General features: G+C 43.2%; 1 protein-coding gene and 1 pseudogene across 1 annotated transcript in view; both read right to left on the reverse strand.

The window, feature by feature from the left end:
* ERICH6B (glutamate rich 6B) overlaps positions 1 to 17,783 on the reverse strand; it is a 150,248-nt gene that overhangs the window by 127,028 nt on the left and 5,437 nt on the right. The gene's annotated exons all lie outside the window — the stretch shown is intronic.
* On the reverse strand, positions 7,977 to 9,090 carry LOC129011580 (aldo-keto reductase family 1 member B1-like; annotated as a pseudogene).

The raw sequence follows: 17,783 nt of genomic DNA on the forward strand, positions 1-17,783 counted from the left end.
TGTGGGACCTGCTTTGAAATCTTCAAGGTCATTTGTGTGTCTCATAAGGCCTGGTATTCCAAATGTGGTTGTGCATTGGAATCATTTTATTTTTTTTGGGAGGGAGTTTCTTTCTTGTTGCCCAGGCATGGCACAATCTCGGCTCACTGCAACCTCTGCCTCCTGGGTCAAACGATTCTCCTGCCTCAGCCTCCTGAGTAGCTGGGATTACAGGCATGCGCCACCACGCCCGGCTAATTTTTGTATTTCTAGTAGAGAGGGGGTTTCTCCATGTTGGTCAGGCTGGTCTCGAACTCCCGACATCAGGTGATCTGCCTGCCTCAGTCTCCCAAAGTGCTGGGATTACAGGCATGAGTCACTGTGCCTGGCCAAGATTTTTTTTTTTTAATGTAAATTATTTAGGTCCCACCCCTGACATACTCTGAAATTGGGAGTGGGGTAGTCTGAGGAATTCGTGTGTATATTTAAAATGTGCCTCAAGTCGATTCTGCTGTAATCAGTTTCTCACATTTGGGAACTGTGCTGGTTGTCTTCTATTTGCTCCTGGATCCTCTCCTCTCCTCTCCTCTCTTTGCTCCAGGATGCTGACTACATTGAGGAACTCTCTTCCCCTCTGGCTTCTTGGATTTGATCAGTGGGAACCCTCAACAGGAGATCAGAGGGTGGGAAGATGATGCAGTCATGGTACACATCTCCTGGCTCTCCCCACACTCCCTGTGGTGTCTTCATGTCTGTGGGCTGGTTAAATAGGAGAGTTCCCTGATCCCCCTCCCAGGAGACCTGTTCTGTTGCCTCAAACCCCTTGCGGGAGGGGGAGCACTCAGATGGGCAGGTGCAGAGGCTGGTGTGGGTGCTTCGGGGTCTGGCCCCCTGGTAGTGTCTTGGGGTGGGTGCCTGCAACCCCAATGTTACAATATTCTCTTAGCCTTGCCATCTGCAGATGGCTTTAAGTGTTAAACAGCTCAATGGACCCTCTGCTTTTTCTCAAGGGCAGAGGGCCAGTGTGACAGCTTTCTGTATCCTGAGCTCTCGTCCAGCGTCCCGGAAGCATCGGGTCACACACAGGCTTGAAGGATGAACGTGAGGTTTTAATGCATGGTGGAGGTGGCTCTCGGCAGGACAGATAGGGAGCTGGAAGGAGGGGAGATGAAGTGGGAAGATTATCTTCCCTTGGAGTGGGCTGTCCAGCAGCCAAACTCCTCTCTGATCACTCTGGCTGAATTCCTCTCGAGTTCTCTCTGCTGCGCTGTTCCGCATTGTCTCTGCTGGTCTGAGCTGGAGCCTGGGGTTCAGGGTTTATATGGGTATAGGATGGGGGTGTGGCATACCAAAAGACCACTTTTTGGGTGCAAAAAACAGGAATGCCTGTTCTTATTTAGGGCCACAGGTGTCCAGGCTTGTGGGTGGGGCCTTTGTTGGGGAACCTCCCTCTTCTAGCATTTCCCTGTCTCCTGTCCATATCGCTGGCAGTAACCTTTTACCTGAAGCCACTGCTTCTCTCAAGCCAGCACTGTCTTCTTTACTCTCTTCTTCCATTTTCTGATAGCCACTCCCTTTTCTTTGCTTTTTGAGCCTGGGTGGGAGCACGGGTCCATCAGCACCCCAAAGGGGCTCACAGGTCAGCCTTCAGGGGCAGGGAAGGGCAGGGAGCCGCTCTGGAGGGGCAATCAGGAGATCGGGCCCAGATTCATAAAAAGCTACTTTCATTCGTTTTTGAAACTTGTTCAAGATCTACAGCTAAAGTAGTAGCTGAACGGGCCAAATGCGTCTCCTACCCATCTCTCCGAAGCTGGAGTCTGCTTCTTGTCTTGCTAAGCCCACTGAGATTGGGGCGGGGCAGGGAGGGGGTGGTGGTGAAGTGTCCCCCCTCTCAGGCCTGAGAAAATGACAGGACCATGAGGAAATCTGATGTTCCTGCAGGTATGGGAATGGGAGAGGAACGCATGAAGCCATTTCCCTTTCTTAGAGTAGGTTCTGGATACTTCCTTTATCCTTAAGGAAACTCTTCTAAATGAACTGAGTCTGTGCTTCTTGGAAAAGTATCCAAATCATGTCTCATCCTCCTTCTATCTGACATTTGCAGGCTCTGCACTGGTTTGTTGGCAGTTCCCCCTAATTCCATAGAGGCCTCGGTAACACGCAGCCTTCTCTGTGCAGTGTGTGGTTAGTAGTAAATCTTGAGCCATTCAGCGCAGCGTTCCTCCTGGGGTCCAATCAACTCACGCCACCTTTCAGGGGACAATCACCCAGACACGTGTGACTGGTGTTAAATTAATTTGCGGCAAGTACTGGCTAATGCATTTCAAATGATTTAGCTCTGGTTGCTTCACTGAACATGTTCTCCAGTTTGGGTTTCCGTGAATAATAAGAGAAAGGGATGTTTTAGAAATGTGGTCCTATATTTAGGGACCTGCCTATGTTGATTAGCAGCCAAGTAATTTGGAGCTAGAAAATTTAGGAGGGTTATTCACATTCCTGCCGCCACCTCAAATCTCAGTTTTACTGAGAAATGAAGGTCTTTTACCTTATGTTGAATTAGTGTTTCTGAAGAGGGAATGTGGCCTATTTTGTTGCTAAGTAAAACTCAAAGTTTTCAGTTTCAGATAAGAGTATTAAATAAAAAATAAAACTTAATTTCTAAATCATTTTCTCTTTTTTACATTTGGTGTGAAACTTTCCTAAGGAAAGAAGTTCAGGTTCCTAATCCACTTTGAATAGCCAATTTTACTAAGAAGGCCACGAAGACAGGTAAAAATAAACTTTTTTTCAGTTAGGTTTTGACCAGCCTACAAAAATAACTTAATAGCAATTGCCCCAGGAAAGAAAATTAGCACAGTTTTCATTGGTTAATAGTCTATAGGTAAGCCTTTAAAGTTTAACAAGAGACCCTTGCTTTTTAATGTTTTCTTTTTTAAGCGTAGGAACTCAACTTGATCTTTCATTCTTCTAGGAATTCTGTTTGCCCAGGAGCTGGGGCCAATCCTCATTCTGACATGTTAGCAGCTTTATTTGTCACCTTCTTTGACAGTGAAAAGGACTAGAGCAGAGGGTGAGCCCTGAATGTGGGCTCCAAAGGATGCACAAGGTGATTTACTGAGATGTGGAAGAAAATATTGTACCATCTCTACAAAAAGTACAAAAATTAGCCAGGCGTGGTGGTGCATACCTGTGGTCCCAGCTACTTAGGAGGCTGAGGTGGGATGATTGCTTGAGCCTGGGATGTTGGGGCTGCAGTGACCCAAGATCATGCCACTGCACTCTAGCCTGGGTGACAGAGTAAGACCCTGTTTCCAAAAAAAAAAGAAAAAAAAGGAAATATTGTAAGTTCTGTTTATTTTCCCTAAAAAGTTAGAAAGACACTAAGCTCTAAAGTCTGCTAAAGTATAATGCATGGACAGGCACTGGCACCTTCATGTGGAGTGAATAGTGGTCCCATTTCTTGTTAGGGAAGGGGAGTGTCCTGAGAAAAACAAAATTCCTCAAGAGGTTGAGGGTGCCACCTTTCCCTTGTTGCACATTGCAATGATGGATGGCAGTTTATACGTGTCAGGCAAAGTGGATTTATGGATGATGTTGTCTGGTCTTAACTCAGCAAGTCACTGCAAAATGGACACGTGGTTTAAGATGATGTCAGCAAAGAGAGGCTGGGTTGAATGTAATGATAAGGCAAGCATGAGTAAACAAGAGAAAAGGCCGCAGTGACAGTTTTGCTTTCAGAACTATCTCCTTTTCAGTGAAGTTGCTCAGTAGATGTATAAACACAAATTTACAGCCACAATCATTAATGACACCCCTCACCTAACTGTGTTACATCTTGAGATACTGGCTAGCAAGAGTTGAAGCCATTACGCTTTGAAAAAGACAATAAAAATGTCTGCAATCTTTTTTTAACTGACCTAAAATCATGTACTATTCAGTGCAGTATCTCTCAAAATGTTAATTAGTGTAATGGGAAGTGCTTAAATGCCTCTGTTGAGGTTTCTTAGTAGTGAAAAAAAAAGGTGCATACGACCACGGGAAACACTTGTTCTTCCTACTGCAATAAATACAGCTGAAATAATGTGTGAAGAAATATAGTGACGAAGCTTTTAATATACTGACAAGTCCTAAATTGTATTTCCATTCCAAACGCCTCCCCTGTAATGCCTGACTCTTACAAGCGACTGGTTTCTTGACACCTTCCCGGGATCTCTAGTCTTCTGCAGCTTCACACATCCAAACTGAGCTCTTGATCATTGCTGCTTGTCTCTCCCTCAGTCTCCTCCTCCACAAGTGGCTCCTGCCTTCCTCAAGTGTTTATGTTAAAAACCATGTGTGTCCTATCTTCTTTCTCTCTTATCCTGTATCCAAAGCTGTCAGCTAATTTCATGGGTTCTGTGTCAAAATATTTCCATATCTTTCAATGTCCGACTCTCTCACCACTAGCATTTCAGTCCATCTCTCATTTGGACAATTGAAATTGGTCCCCTGTTCCTGTCCTGCCATGTTGCAGTCTTTTCTCCACAGTAGGCTGGAGAAATCTTCTTAAACCTAAGTCAGACTGTGTTGTGCTCTGCTGAGTCCCCCACCCCGGCTTCCTGTCTTGCTCAGGATGAAATCTATCATCCTCACCCTAGCCCTCAAGGCCCTACATGACCTCTCCCAGGCTGCCCTCTGTCCTCTGGTCCTCCCACTTCCCCATCCCTCTCTGCTTCCAGGCACACTGGCTTCCCATGGGTCAGTCCCACCCAGGAAACTCCTGCCTGGGGGTCCTTCCCCTGCTGCTGCTCCCTCTGCTGGATACACATAATCTACAACTTACCCCTGCACATATTCAGGCCTTTGCTCAGACCTCACCTCCTTAGAGAGGTCTTCTTTGTCATCTGAAATGGCTCACCCTATCACTCTCTGTCCCAAGAACAAGTTGAACTTTTCTTTGGAGCACTTACCCCTGATATACGTTAGATTTTTTAAAAATTTGCTCATTGTCTGTTGTCCCTCATAGGAACATAGCTCCATGAAAACTTAATTTTGTTCATTACTTCCTCAGCACCTGTTGACAGTGACTAGCTCATACAAAATACTCAAAATATCCTTTTTGAATGATTGAATGAAAATACCTTTAGCCAGCAAATATTGCTTATAGATGCAGAGAAAACTTTAAAGAAACAAGTAAGGAAACAAATCAAGTAGTGCTTGCTTTACAGCTGGGTGAAGTACAAATGTAGCTTCTGCTTAGATAATAAAACATAACAAGTGCTGTTATTTGGTGAACCAGTTATAGAAAATATGCCAGAAAAGATGTGTTCTCAATTGTAAATAACTTCTCTACAAGAAACAATGTTCTCATGGAACAATTGCTTAAAATGACATTTGATGGAGTGGTAGCTTTCACTGGAATTAAAAGAGGATGCTGGACAGGAGTATGGAGAGCATCACTTGGGAAATTGATTCGCTGGGTAGTAACTCACAGGCAAACTATTGCCGCAGAGCAGTTGAAGTCAGAAATGCAGAATGAGCTACAGGAGATCACAGATGCAATTAATCTGATTTTAAAAAATGAGAGAGCTGGCTGGATATGATGGCCCATGCCTGTAATCCCAGCACTGTGGGAGGCCAGGGCAGGGGATCGCTTGAGCTCAGCAGTTCGCGACCAGCCTGGGCAACACAGCAAGATCTCATCTCTACTTAAATTCACAGTAGATATGCTGTTACTATGCAAAAAATACTTTAAAACAGGTAGGATTGAAAGGATATCAAATTTTTTTACTTTACTCATTCCATTGAATAAATATATTATTCCTCACCAATAAATAAATAAAATAAATTTAAAAAAATTAGCTGGAAGTGGTGGTGCACACCTGTAGTCCCAGCTACCTTGGGGTCTGCGGCGGGAAGATCACTTCAGTCCAGTAAGTCGAGGCTGCAGTGAATCATGATTGTGCCATTGCACTCCAGCCTGGGTGACAGAGTGAGACCCTGTCTCAAGCAACAACAACAACAACAACAAAACCAGTGAGAGAGCCACATAAAATGAGAGGATCTTTGAAATACTTTGCACCAAGATAAAGAATGATCATGAAGACCTCTTGTTTGCAGTCATCTGTTTTTACAAAAAGACAAGTGTTCTAAATTTGCTGACCTTTCCTTATGGTGCCAAGTGGCTGTTAACAGTCTCTTATTTAGGAGCCACTTTGAAGAGAAAAATAAGGCACATTACTTTTTTTTCTTCCTAGTAAAGACGGTGTTTTAACAATGAGTGAGGGAGTTAGGGTTTTTTTGGAAGAAACTTATTTAATAACAAGAAAGTTTTGAAAATGGATGCTTAGAAACATTTCCATCATTCTATGCATTTATTGCCCAAATGATGTAAGAAGTTAACCTATAAAAACTTTCATATCTGTATAGTGAAGAAAGTTGGAAAGATAAATTTCTAATCTGTTTTAAAATCTTCTAAAAAACACAGTTTCACTGGGTTTTGACCCATTTGTCAAAAATCTTCTGATGATTATTTAAAAAATAGAGATATAATTTGCATATCATAAAATCTCCCCCTTTTTGACACATGCACACGCATGTTTATAGCAGTACAATTTGCAATTGCAAAGATAGGAAACCAACCTAAGTGCCCATCAACCAAGCAGATGAAGAAAATGTGGTATATATACACCATGGAATACTACTCAGCCATACCAAGGAATGAAATAATGTCTTTTGTAGCAACTTGGATGGAGTTGGAGGCCATTTTTCTGCCATTATTCTAAGTGAAGTAACTCAGGAATAGAAAACCAAATATTGCATGTTCTCACTTATAAGTGAGGATGCAAAGGCATAAGAATGATATAATGGACTTTGGAAACTCACAGGGGAAGGCTGGGAGGAGAGTGAGGGATAAAAGACTACACATTGAGTACACTCCTCGGGCGATGGGTGCACCAAAATCAAAGAAATCACCACTAAAGAACTTATCCGTGTAACCAAACACCACCTGTACCCCAAAAACTTTTGAAATAAAAATAAAAATTAAAAATATACCCCCTTTTAAAGTGTACAACCTAGTGGTTTTTAGTCTATTCACTAATTCCAGAATGTCTTCAACATCTCAATCAATGAGTATTGAAGAATAACCATTGACGAGAGGAAAGATAGAAATTTAGTGTGGAAATTTTAGCAAAAACCTTTGCATTGTTTGAGGATGGGACTGTATATTGAGTATTGTGACTTAGAAATTGCAGTCAGTAATGTACTTTTCCATTTAAATCTACAGATCTCTGTGAGGTACCCTTTTCAGTGATAACAGACAGCCATTAAATCCAAAAATCCAGGTAAATTGAACTTAGAAGCTGACTTTTGGTTCACTGGGTTAAATTAAGAATTTAAGAGACAACCACAGTTAATTACACTGTGTTCATTACAAATATTACTACTGACAATTTTTGTGAAGGCAAAAGATTTTTGTATTATTAATGAATAAGATAATCTAAAACTGTTATTTCATCTTTGTCTTGTTAAAATTTCATTGTTGAGTATGCTTTATAATGTGCATAACTATGATAATAGGAAAAGCATCAAAATTTTAAATTAAGAAATATACCTGTAGGAATCTGTGCTCAAAATGTTGTGGTTTTTTTCACAAAAGCATTTTTATTTGAGACAAAGAGAAATCTTGCTGAAACGATTACAGTTCCAAGCATCAAAACTGAACTATTAGTGGCACTATTTTGACTTCACACATTTTGCTTTTCCTTGGTCAGAAAAGGGTATTCAAGTTATATTTTTCCCAGCTGGGCAAAAATAAGGGCAAAGAAAACTGGAAGAGACTTCTACTCTGTGGGTACTGCTCTGCAAACCCAACATCAAGCTAGGAAAGCCCTCAATGGTCTGTCTTCAGGTTGCTGTTCCACCTCTGAGTGACACAGGCCATATATATTTGCAAGAAAAAATGAGGCAGGAAAAACAGGCGTAGGTCACTTGTGGACAAGCAAGCATCCACAGCCTCAAAACTCTTCATGGAAGAGGTAATCCTTGTGGGAGGCTCAGCTCACCAAGGCACAGACCCTCAGTTCCTGCTGTAGCTGGGTAAGGTGGTCATATCCTGGCTGCCCAGTTCAAAGTCAAAGACCTTGAAGTTCCCAGCAATGAGTTTTGGTGTCACAGGCTAGGGAATCACCACCAAGCTCGTCTGCATGGGGAACTGGATCAGAATCTGGGCTGTAGTTTTATTCTGGTTGGCTGTGATTGCTTCGATCCTGGGATCTTCCAGTAGGGAAGGGCCCTTGGGTTTGGCCCAGGGCTTGTCGGGAGAGCCAAGGCAGCTACAGGCAGTCACTGTGATACCTTTGGACCGGCAGTACTGGATAAAGGTTCTCCTGAGTTAGGTACAGGTGACACTGAATCTGGTTAACTGCCAGCTTACACTTTGAGCCAGGCTTGTTTAAGATCCTCTTGACCTGCAGATGGTTGAAGGTGGAGATGCCAATAGCTTTCGCCAGCTCTTCCATGGCTGCACATGTGTCCACATGTCAGTGTCACTGGGAACCATATTGCCTGATTCATCCAATGGGAAAAATTCCTTCCCAGGCTTAAAGCCAGTTGGCCAGTGAATAAGATAGAGGGCCATGTAGTCCAGCTTTAGGTTGCTGAATATCTTCTGGGAGGCTCCTTTCACCAGCCCCTTCTCATGGTACATGCACCACAGCTTGTGATGATGAGGAGGTCCTCACACTTCACCACCTGCTCCCTGAGCTTCTCCTGGGCCACTTGCACCTCGTGCTTGTTCTGGTGTAGGTGCAGTCAATGTGGTGGTACCCAATGTCAATCGCCACCTTCATAGCCTTGCTGACCTGGCCTGGAGGGGACTTCCAGTTGCCCATTCTCAGGATGGGCATTTTGGCAGTGTTGTTGAGCTTGAGGTGGCTGGCCATGGCTGCTGAGCTTCCCAGACCCCCGCCTGGAACCATGCCCAAAATGTTTCATCCGTAAAATGTATTATGAAAAGATTTTATAGCCCACTGAGTGTAGACTACCTTTGCTCATATGTAATTCCCTGATGCAGTGTTTGAAATACTCCGAGTCAATCCATTGCAGAGAGGGTCTGAAGCACATTCAGTGTCCAGGTTTTACCCAGAGAGCTCGGGGCATTTTTAGCTGGCAGAAGCTCTGGTATAAATGGCAAGGCAGATTCAGATGCATCTAAACTTTATTACATGCACAGCACATGCCAGCCATAATGCAAAGTACTCTCACTCAACTTATTTCATGATTACCATAAACTGTGCTGTGGAGAATGTGAACTCGCTTTACAGATGAGGAGTCTCCAAGTCTGGGGGGTAAAGTGATTTGCTTAGGGCTGCATAGATAGTATGAATGACTCAAATCCAGGACTTCTGATTCCCCCTTCCCCTCCATACAACAGGCAATATTAAGGGTGCAGAATTGAGGCTCATATCCTAGCTCTGGCACTTAATGAGTGACCTAAGCAAGTTACTTAACTTGGTGCCTCAGTTTCTATCTGTAAAACAGGGCTAAAAGTAATAGAACTCCTTTTAGGATTGTGAGGAGTTTAATGCATAAAGAGCTTATGCTAGTGCCTGACACTTAGGAAAAAGCACTCAATAAATATTGGCTATTGTTATCATGATACCTGTTTCCCCCAACTTTTGCTGTCTAATTAGATTACAGTCCTTTTGAGTGCAAGGGATGGTATCTGATTTCTTTTCCTCTCCTCTGCTACTTCCTTTTCCTCCCTTTCCTTCTTTATCTCCACCCCCAAGCATAGTGCCTTGCTCAGAGACAATGCTCAGGCGCTTATTAATAATGATACAGTTCAGGCCGGGTGCGGTGGCTCACGCCTGTAATCCTAGCACGTTGGTAGGCTGAGGTGGATAGATTGCCTGAGCTCAGTTCATAGACCAGCCTGAGCAACACGGTGAAACCCCGTCTCTACTAAAATACGAAAAATTATCTGGGCATGGTGGCACGTGCCTGTGGTCCCAGCTACTTGGGAGGCTGAGGCATGAGAATTTCTTAAACCTGGCAAGCGAAGGTTGCAGTGAGCTGAGATCGTGCCACTGCACTCCAGCCTGAGCAATAGAGTGAGATTCCATCTCAAAAAAGAAAAAAAAATAATAATGGTAGAGTTCACCTAAAGTTTTCAATCCATCAATATATATTGACTACCTTGCAGGTGAAGCCTGCCTGCCACAGTTCTAAAGTCCTTCATTTCCTGTCTTATTTAATTTAGTCCTCACCACAACCTAAAATTGGAAAAACTATCATGCCCATTTAATCACCAAGAAACTGAGGCTTAGCAGAGGTCACGCAGCTAGCTGGGGTTGGCACCTTGACTTAGATTCTGTGTCTTTTCAACTACCTCTGTAATGGGGTCCAGGTGTGGAGGTGAGCATTCCTCTGACCTGGTCACCTGGAAAGTTTGTCCTTCCTTAGCGTAACACAAGTCCAATCTCAGACCCATTTTTCAAAGTCCTGACCATACTATAACTTATCAAGGAAAATGAGCAAATGGGACCCTTGTTAGTTCTTGAAGAAATGTTTTAATCAATTGTTTGGCACTATTCAGAGATCATATGCTATTTGGTAAGCATTTCATTATCATTAGGGAGCAACTAATTGACAATTAATTTACAGGATTACACACTTAACTAATCTGGTAGTTTTTAATTTTGGTTAAATTGAAATGTACAGATGTGCATAAATCATGATTAGAGTTGTCCTAATAAACAAAGCCTTCAAGTTTGCTGCTATCGGTCGAAATGAAGTGGAGACCCACCTGCCTCTTAATTTGGAAGTGTCCAATTCACTTCCATGGCTCCTGCCCTGCTGGGGACCCAAGGCCAGTTATCATCTCAGGACGGGGGAGTGTGGAGGGGCTAGTGGAGGGGGCAGAGACCCCCCTAGTCACCTCTTTTGTCTTTTTTCAAAATAAAAGACCATTTTTTAGAGACTGAATGTCTTCTTCATTGGCTGTCTTTTGATAGAGCCTCATTCTTGGATCAAGTAAACAAATTACCTAATATTGGGAGAATGTCAGAGCTTCAGGGCAATTTACAGCGGCTCCTGGATTCAGAAGGAAAAGTTTTGTAAGGTCTTTCCTGACTTCACCAAGAGATTTATTCTTCACCAAGATTTATTCTCCTGATTACCTCTGGAACTTGGAAGTGCCAACTGCCCTACTTTCTGGCACCTTCCACCTCCATTGTTTCTCCTGATATTCCTGCAAATGTGAGTGACTCTTCTATCTTATAACAACCACTCACCTTGGCCACGCTCCTAAGAGCTGCCATTCTATTTTTCTGCTTCCTTCCACGCTCAGACTCTTCCAACAGCTGGTCTTTATTTGTTGCCTGATAGACTCACCAGCATCCTCTCTTGCCCTTTGCCTGACTCCTGCTTCCTCAGAAGGCAAGAGCTATCAGCCAGTCCTAAGAGCAGCTTGGCCCAAGAGACCTTGCTGTACTTGGGCTGCCCTTCTGGCTCCAGAGTAGAGCTACCCTCTGCCCTAGGTAGCAAAAATGACCTATGTTTTCAATTGCATCCTGCAATTTAGAGATGACAGGCATCCTGACAATTTGCTACACCCACCTACCTTCCCATCCCCTTTTCCACAAATGAGAATGACAGAAGAGCCAGAACACAGAGCCCATATCCACCTCTGACTCCTGCACCAAAAGCTACAGTTTCTGTGATTTTTCTAGGGAAGGGCAGGGAGCCCTGCACTCTGGAATGGGCCCTCCTGCTTGTTGAATTTCCCCTTGTGATTCATCATCAGACAGTTGCGGGCGGGAGAAGCCTGGAGAGTCTTGATGCAGGCTTGCCCTTTCCTTTGTCTTTGCTCTACCTGTCTGTTCACATGAGAAACCTGTGAGGCATGTCTACCTCCCTGCTCTGTGTAGCGCCCAATTGCAGATGCTCACGGAACGTGGATGATGATGATGGTGTTAATCTCAGTAATAACAGGCATTTTGGGCATGATCTCAGGGAAGCTTCTCAGTACTGAGTTACAGATGCATGCCCTACAGAGGAGGAAGAAACCCAGCTAATGGGCAACTGCTGAAGTTGGGACCAGATTGGCCCAGTTTAAGATGCTATTCCCTTTGAACACAAAAAGGAAATAAATCAAGCAAGCAAACAAACAAGCCCTTACAGAAGCTGTAGTTTCAAGCCTTTGTAACAGAAGCACCAATTGTGTGTCAGCTGCCAGAGATTTTAAGTCAAAGGGTAATTTTGTACGAGGGAGCCAAAACAATGAGTATTTATTGAGAGGTTACTGTCAGCTTCTTTAAAATGTTATGTCAACTTAGATATGATTTCCCCACTTTGGAGAGGAGAGAACTGAGCTTTTGAGAGGTGGGGTGACTTGCTCAAGTCATAAACTACTATGGACTGAACGTTTGTGTCCTCCTAAAATTTATATGTTGAGCTCTAACTCTCAATGTGATAAATGTGAAGATGGAGTCTTTAGGAGGTGATTAGGTTTTAGATGAGGTCGTGAGGGGCCCTCATCACGGGATTAGTGTCCTTATAAGAAGTAGAAGAGAAACCAGAACTCTGTCTCCCCACCATGCGAGACACAGTGAGAAGACATCATCTGCAAGTTAGGAAGTAAGCCCGGGAGTGCTGGCGTCTTGATCTTGGACTTCCCAGTCTCTACAGCTGTGAGAAATACATTTCTGTAGTTTAAGCCACCCAGTCTCTGACATTTTGATATAGCAGCTGAGCTGATGAAGACATATAATAAGTAACTGTTTCTTGGCTTCTAGCTTTGCACATAGGTCTGCCGAAGTACAGTGGCCATGACCTTGCTCTCTGTAGCCTCATTCTTTTTTTTCTTCAACTTTTATTTTAAGTTCTGAAGTACATGTGCAGGATGTGCAGATATGTTACGTGGTTTGCTGCACAGATCAACCCATCACCCAGGAATTAAGCCCAGCATCCATGAGCTATTCTTCCTGGTGCTTTTCCTACCCCGATTCCCCCCTACCCCAACAGGCCCCAGTGTGTGTTGTTCCCCTGCCAGTGTCCATGTGTTCTCATCATTCAGCTTCCACTTATAAGTGAGAACATGTGGTGTTTGGTTTTCTGTTCCTGTGTTAGTCTGCTGAGGATAACAACTTCCAGCTCCTCTCATGTCCCTGCAAAGGACGTGATCTCATTCTTTTTTATGGCTGCATAGTTTTTCCACAGCCTCGTTTTTTTCTTATCAGTACCCTTCCTTTGGGTTCAGTCAAAGGAGCTCTTTTTACACCAATGTGTCAGGACAATTTGTGTGTCCATCTGGGCCTTCTTTATTTCCTTTAGCACTCTCCTTGCAGAACGGGGTGGAAAGGGTCTTTAATCAGATCAGACGGTGAGTCTCTGTCATGCTGTGAGAGCCATCACTATCAGCCAGAGATACAGTGGTGCTGACCATGTTCCGCTGTGAGACCCCGAAGGATCTGGGCTGCCCCTCTACCTGGAGCCAGGCCTCTAGAGAGAAAAAGGCAAAGGACTGTGGCAGAAGGGAGGAGGAAGGGCGATCACAAAGAGAAGGGCCTCCTGGAGGACTCTGTGGGACCGACTGGTGATGCAATTGGAAAAATCAATTTGCACTGTGGGTCCAGACCAGTTTTCATGGTCATCTACTAGCAAGACTTCCTTTCTAGGAGTGGACTGTGCCACAAGCTTCCCCTGATATCATGGATATAACTTTGGGGTCATGCTAGAAAACCACAGAGGGACTTAAATGGGGTGGGGTGTATTTTCCTTCAGATAGAGCCTTCAGAACAGAGCCAGGGTTGGGTTTTTACTACACTGGAACTAGCCACCAGACAAACAAAAGTGTGGAGAGGCAGAGGGACTAAGAGTAGGCAAAATAACATAGCAGAAATAATAATAAATATGAATGATATAACATGTAGTAGTAATGCAGGCATACCAGGCATACTAGCAGATTTCTTTGTTCATGTGGATCCTTCCAGAGGAAGGAGACCTCTCCTATGGGAGGAAGTGCACTGGAGACCTCTCCTATGGGAGGAAGTGGCTCAACTGAATCTGCTGGGGATAGGCCAGGGTGATGGGTTTAGGGACCCCAAGGGTGGGGCTATATCCCAAGAGTGGTGGGGCCTGCATACATGTCAGTACTCAGATTTAAGTGAAACAATCATGTAAAGTAGCACAGGACCAGCGCTCACTATGCTTTGAGTTAATGTTAGCTTCTATTATGGGTTGAATTATGTCTCTCCAAAAAGATGTATTGAAGTCCTACCATGAGACCTAATTTGGAAATAGGATCATTTCAGATGTAACTAGTTAAGATGAGGTCCAACTACAGTCTAGTGGCCCACAATCCAATATGACTGGTGTCCTTATAAGAAGAGGATACCAGATACAGACACACGAGGGTAGAATACTATTCAATAAGAGAGGCAAAGATTGAAGTGCTGCAGCACAAGTCACAGAATAGGATTGCTGATGACCACCAGAAGCTGGGAGAGAGGCAGGGAAGGACCCTCCCCTCTGATGTCAGAGGGAGCATGGCTCTGCCAGCACCTTGGTTTTGGATTTCTGGCCTCCAGAACTGCGAGATAATACATTTCTGTTGCTTAAGTCAAAAAGTTCATGGTCCTTTGTTATAGAAGCCCTAGGAAATGAATATAGCTGCGTCCCTCTCTGTTGAGTCTCCCTTGCTCAGCCCCAGCGGGCGGCAAGCCCAGTGACTTGTACAGCTCATTCTAGGCCTCCCTGCTTTGGTGACATCCACATTTCCCTCATGCTGTTCATAGCTCCTCTTCCATAATTCGGTGGATGTGCAGGTGCTTCTATGAGGTGTCCCTGTAAAGGAAAATGGAATTCTGTTTTCAGGCAGTATGGGACTTAACCACTTTTATAAAACCTTTTTTTTTTTTGACACAGAGTCTCTGTTGCCTAGGCTGGAGGGCAGTGGCATGATCTCGGCTCACTGCAAACTCTGCTTCCCAGGTTGAAGTGATTCTTCTGGCTCAGCCTCCCGAATAGCTAGGATTACAAGTGTGCACCACCACACCTGGCTAATTTTGTATTTTTTATTAGAGATGGGGTTTCACTATGCTGGCCAGCCTGGTCTCAAACTCCTGACCTCAAGTGATCCACCTGCCTTGGCCTCACAAAGTGCTGGGATTACAGGCATGAGCCACCATGCTTGACCAAAAAATCCTTTGGAAAAATAGAAAACAAGTATTGCTGAGCATGCAGAGAAATTGAAATCCTTCTGTTGGAGGGAATGTAAAATCGTGCAGCTGATTTGGAAAACAGTGTGGGGGTGCCTCAGAAAATGTAAAATAGTATTACCATGATCCAGCTATCTCACTTTTGGGTACATATCCAAAAGAATTGAAAGCAAGATCTCAAAGATATTATTTGCATACCCATGTTCATTGTAGCACTGCTTACAATAGCCAAGAGCTGGAAACAACCCAAATATTAATCAACCAATGAATGAATAAATAAAATGTAGTATATATATATAATAAAATATTATTCATCCTTTAATAAGAAGGAAGTTCTGTCATAGGTTAAAACGTAGATGAAACTTGATTATGCTAAATGAAATAAGCTAGTCACGAAAGGACAAATATATTGATTCTACTCATACGCGATATCTAAAGTAGTCAAAATCATAGAAACAGAAAGCAGAAGCGTGGTTGCCAAGGGCTGAGGGGAGTGGAAAGGGGGAATTAGTATTTAATGTGCATAGAGTTTCAGTTTTGCAAGATGAAAAATTTCTAGAGATGAGTTGCACAACAATGTGAATATACTCACCACTACTGGTACATTTGAAAATGTTAAAATGATAAATTTAATGTTATATGTTTGTAACCACAATTTAAAAATTAAAAAAAAAAATAAGCCCTTGGAGAAGTTTCTTTGTAAAATGAAGAAACCTTTGGTAATGTAACTAATCACCTTTTTGGTTTTTCCATAAGTATATCTTTGAATTTTTGTATATTGGATTTTCTTCAAGCGAAGCTTGCTTGTAATGTGGGTGTGGGAGATGCAAATGGGCAGTTATAGTCTGTGGATCTACTGACCCTGGTCTACCACTCCCTTCCCATCACAAAAGCATAGTCATGTGGAACTGGGGCTGTCTGGCTCATAAAAGTCTTGAGATACACAAAAAGGCTGCCATTAAGTCTCAAGAGGTGAATAATCTGACAGAATTGAGACCAGAGGAGCTGAGCCTTGTGGTCTTGATGCAGTTTCTACATTGGTATAATAAAAATATATATTTGGCCTTTGTCCCTGGTTTCTGAAAGAGAGCTCCTAAAATCCTTGAAATTTCCTGAGTGATGGGACTATCTTTCTTTATTCTTAACGAGGACCTTTGGAACACACCTGAGTTTAAGCTACTGCGATGACTGTTGGAGGTGGGAGTGTGGTTGCCAGAGGAACCCACTGTAGAATTAGATTAGAGAGTTGGAACTTTCAGACCCTCCACCTCTGGGAAAGGGAGAGGGGCTGGAGTCTGAGTTCAGTTATCAATGGTCAATGATTAAATTAACCATGTTTATGTAATGAAAACTCCACAAAAACCCTTTAAACAATGGGACTCAAAGAGCTTCTGGATTGATTAACACTTTGAGATGCTGGGAGGGTGAATGCCCAGAGATGTATGGAAGCTCCATGCCTCCCCATCCTCAATATCTTGTCCTATGCATCTCTCCTATTCAGCTGTTCCTGAGTTGTATCCTTTATAGTAAAACTGTAATAATGTAAAATATTTTTCCTGAGTTCTGTGAGCCATTCTAGCAAATTATTGGACCCATGGAGGGAATTGTGGAAACCCCTGATGTGTATAGCTGATCAATCAGAAGTACAGGAGGCTCAGATTTGTGATTGGCATCTGAAGTGAGGTGGGATTGTGGGACTGAGTCCCTAACTTATGGGATCTGATGCTAATATTATTGAGCAAAAGGGGCTTGATGCCTGATGCGCTAGAAGCCAATACTATGACACTGGGCTTTTGACAAAAGAAAAGCTTTATGTTGAAAGTGAACTCTAAGAGATAGACCAGGGTCAGCATATTCACAGACACTATCACTTCCTGCTTGCAGTCCCACACCAACATTACAAGCCAGCTTTGAATGAAGAAAATCCACTTACGGTAAAACCAAGAAGATGATTAATTACATTACTAAAGATTTTTTTCATTTGAGTCAAGGAGTCTCTCTGTGCTGTCATTAAGGCAGTATTTTTATTAGAAAAAGTTCAAGGGGTGGATTCTGAGATTAGTAGGTGATTGGTGCAAGGAAAGGGGAGGTCTGGAAAGTCCTTGGGCATGCACAGTTATTTCTTCATGTTAACTCCTGAGTTGCATGGCAAACTCAGGGGGAGTTAGTGCAAAACATGCGGTGGAAATTCGGGCTGTGACATCAGCAAGCTTATTCTGTGCAAACTCCAGTCAGCCATCTTGGTTCCAACCAATTTCAGCCAGGTTTTTCTTGATTTCACAAGAGGAGAGAGTTTCAGCAGCTTGTTTCTTTTCTTATCTCTTATCTGGCAAACTCAAGAATTTCTATTAGTTACTGGTTTCTTATTTTTTGAGGCACAGCTTCAGTTTCAGCTTTTCAGCAAGCTATTTTCTTATCTGTTATCCTGTAAGTCCAAGAATTTAACCACTGATTTTTTTAACTCTTTGGGGCATGGTTTCAGTTCCCCCTGTTATATGTAAATTCCTCAATTGTGAGGGATGAGGGGTGACAACCACTAACTTCTTCCTGCTGACTAGGGATACAAGTCTGGGCCTCAGAAATGAAATTGTTTTGCATTAG

Source organism: Pongo pygmaeus, chromosome 14, assembly GCF_028885625.2.
Source record: "Pongo pygmaeus isolate AG05252 chromosome 14, NHGRI_mPonPyg2-v2.0_pri, whole genome shotgun sequence".
Taxonomy (NCBI): domain Eukaryota; kingdom Metazoa; phylum Chordata; class Mammalia; order Primates; family Hominidae; genus Pongo; species Pongo pygmaeus.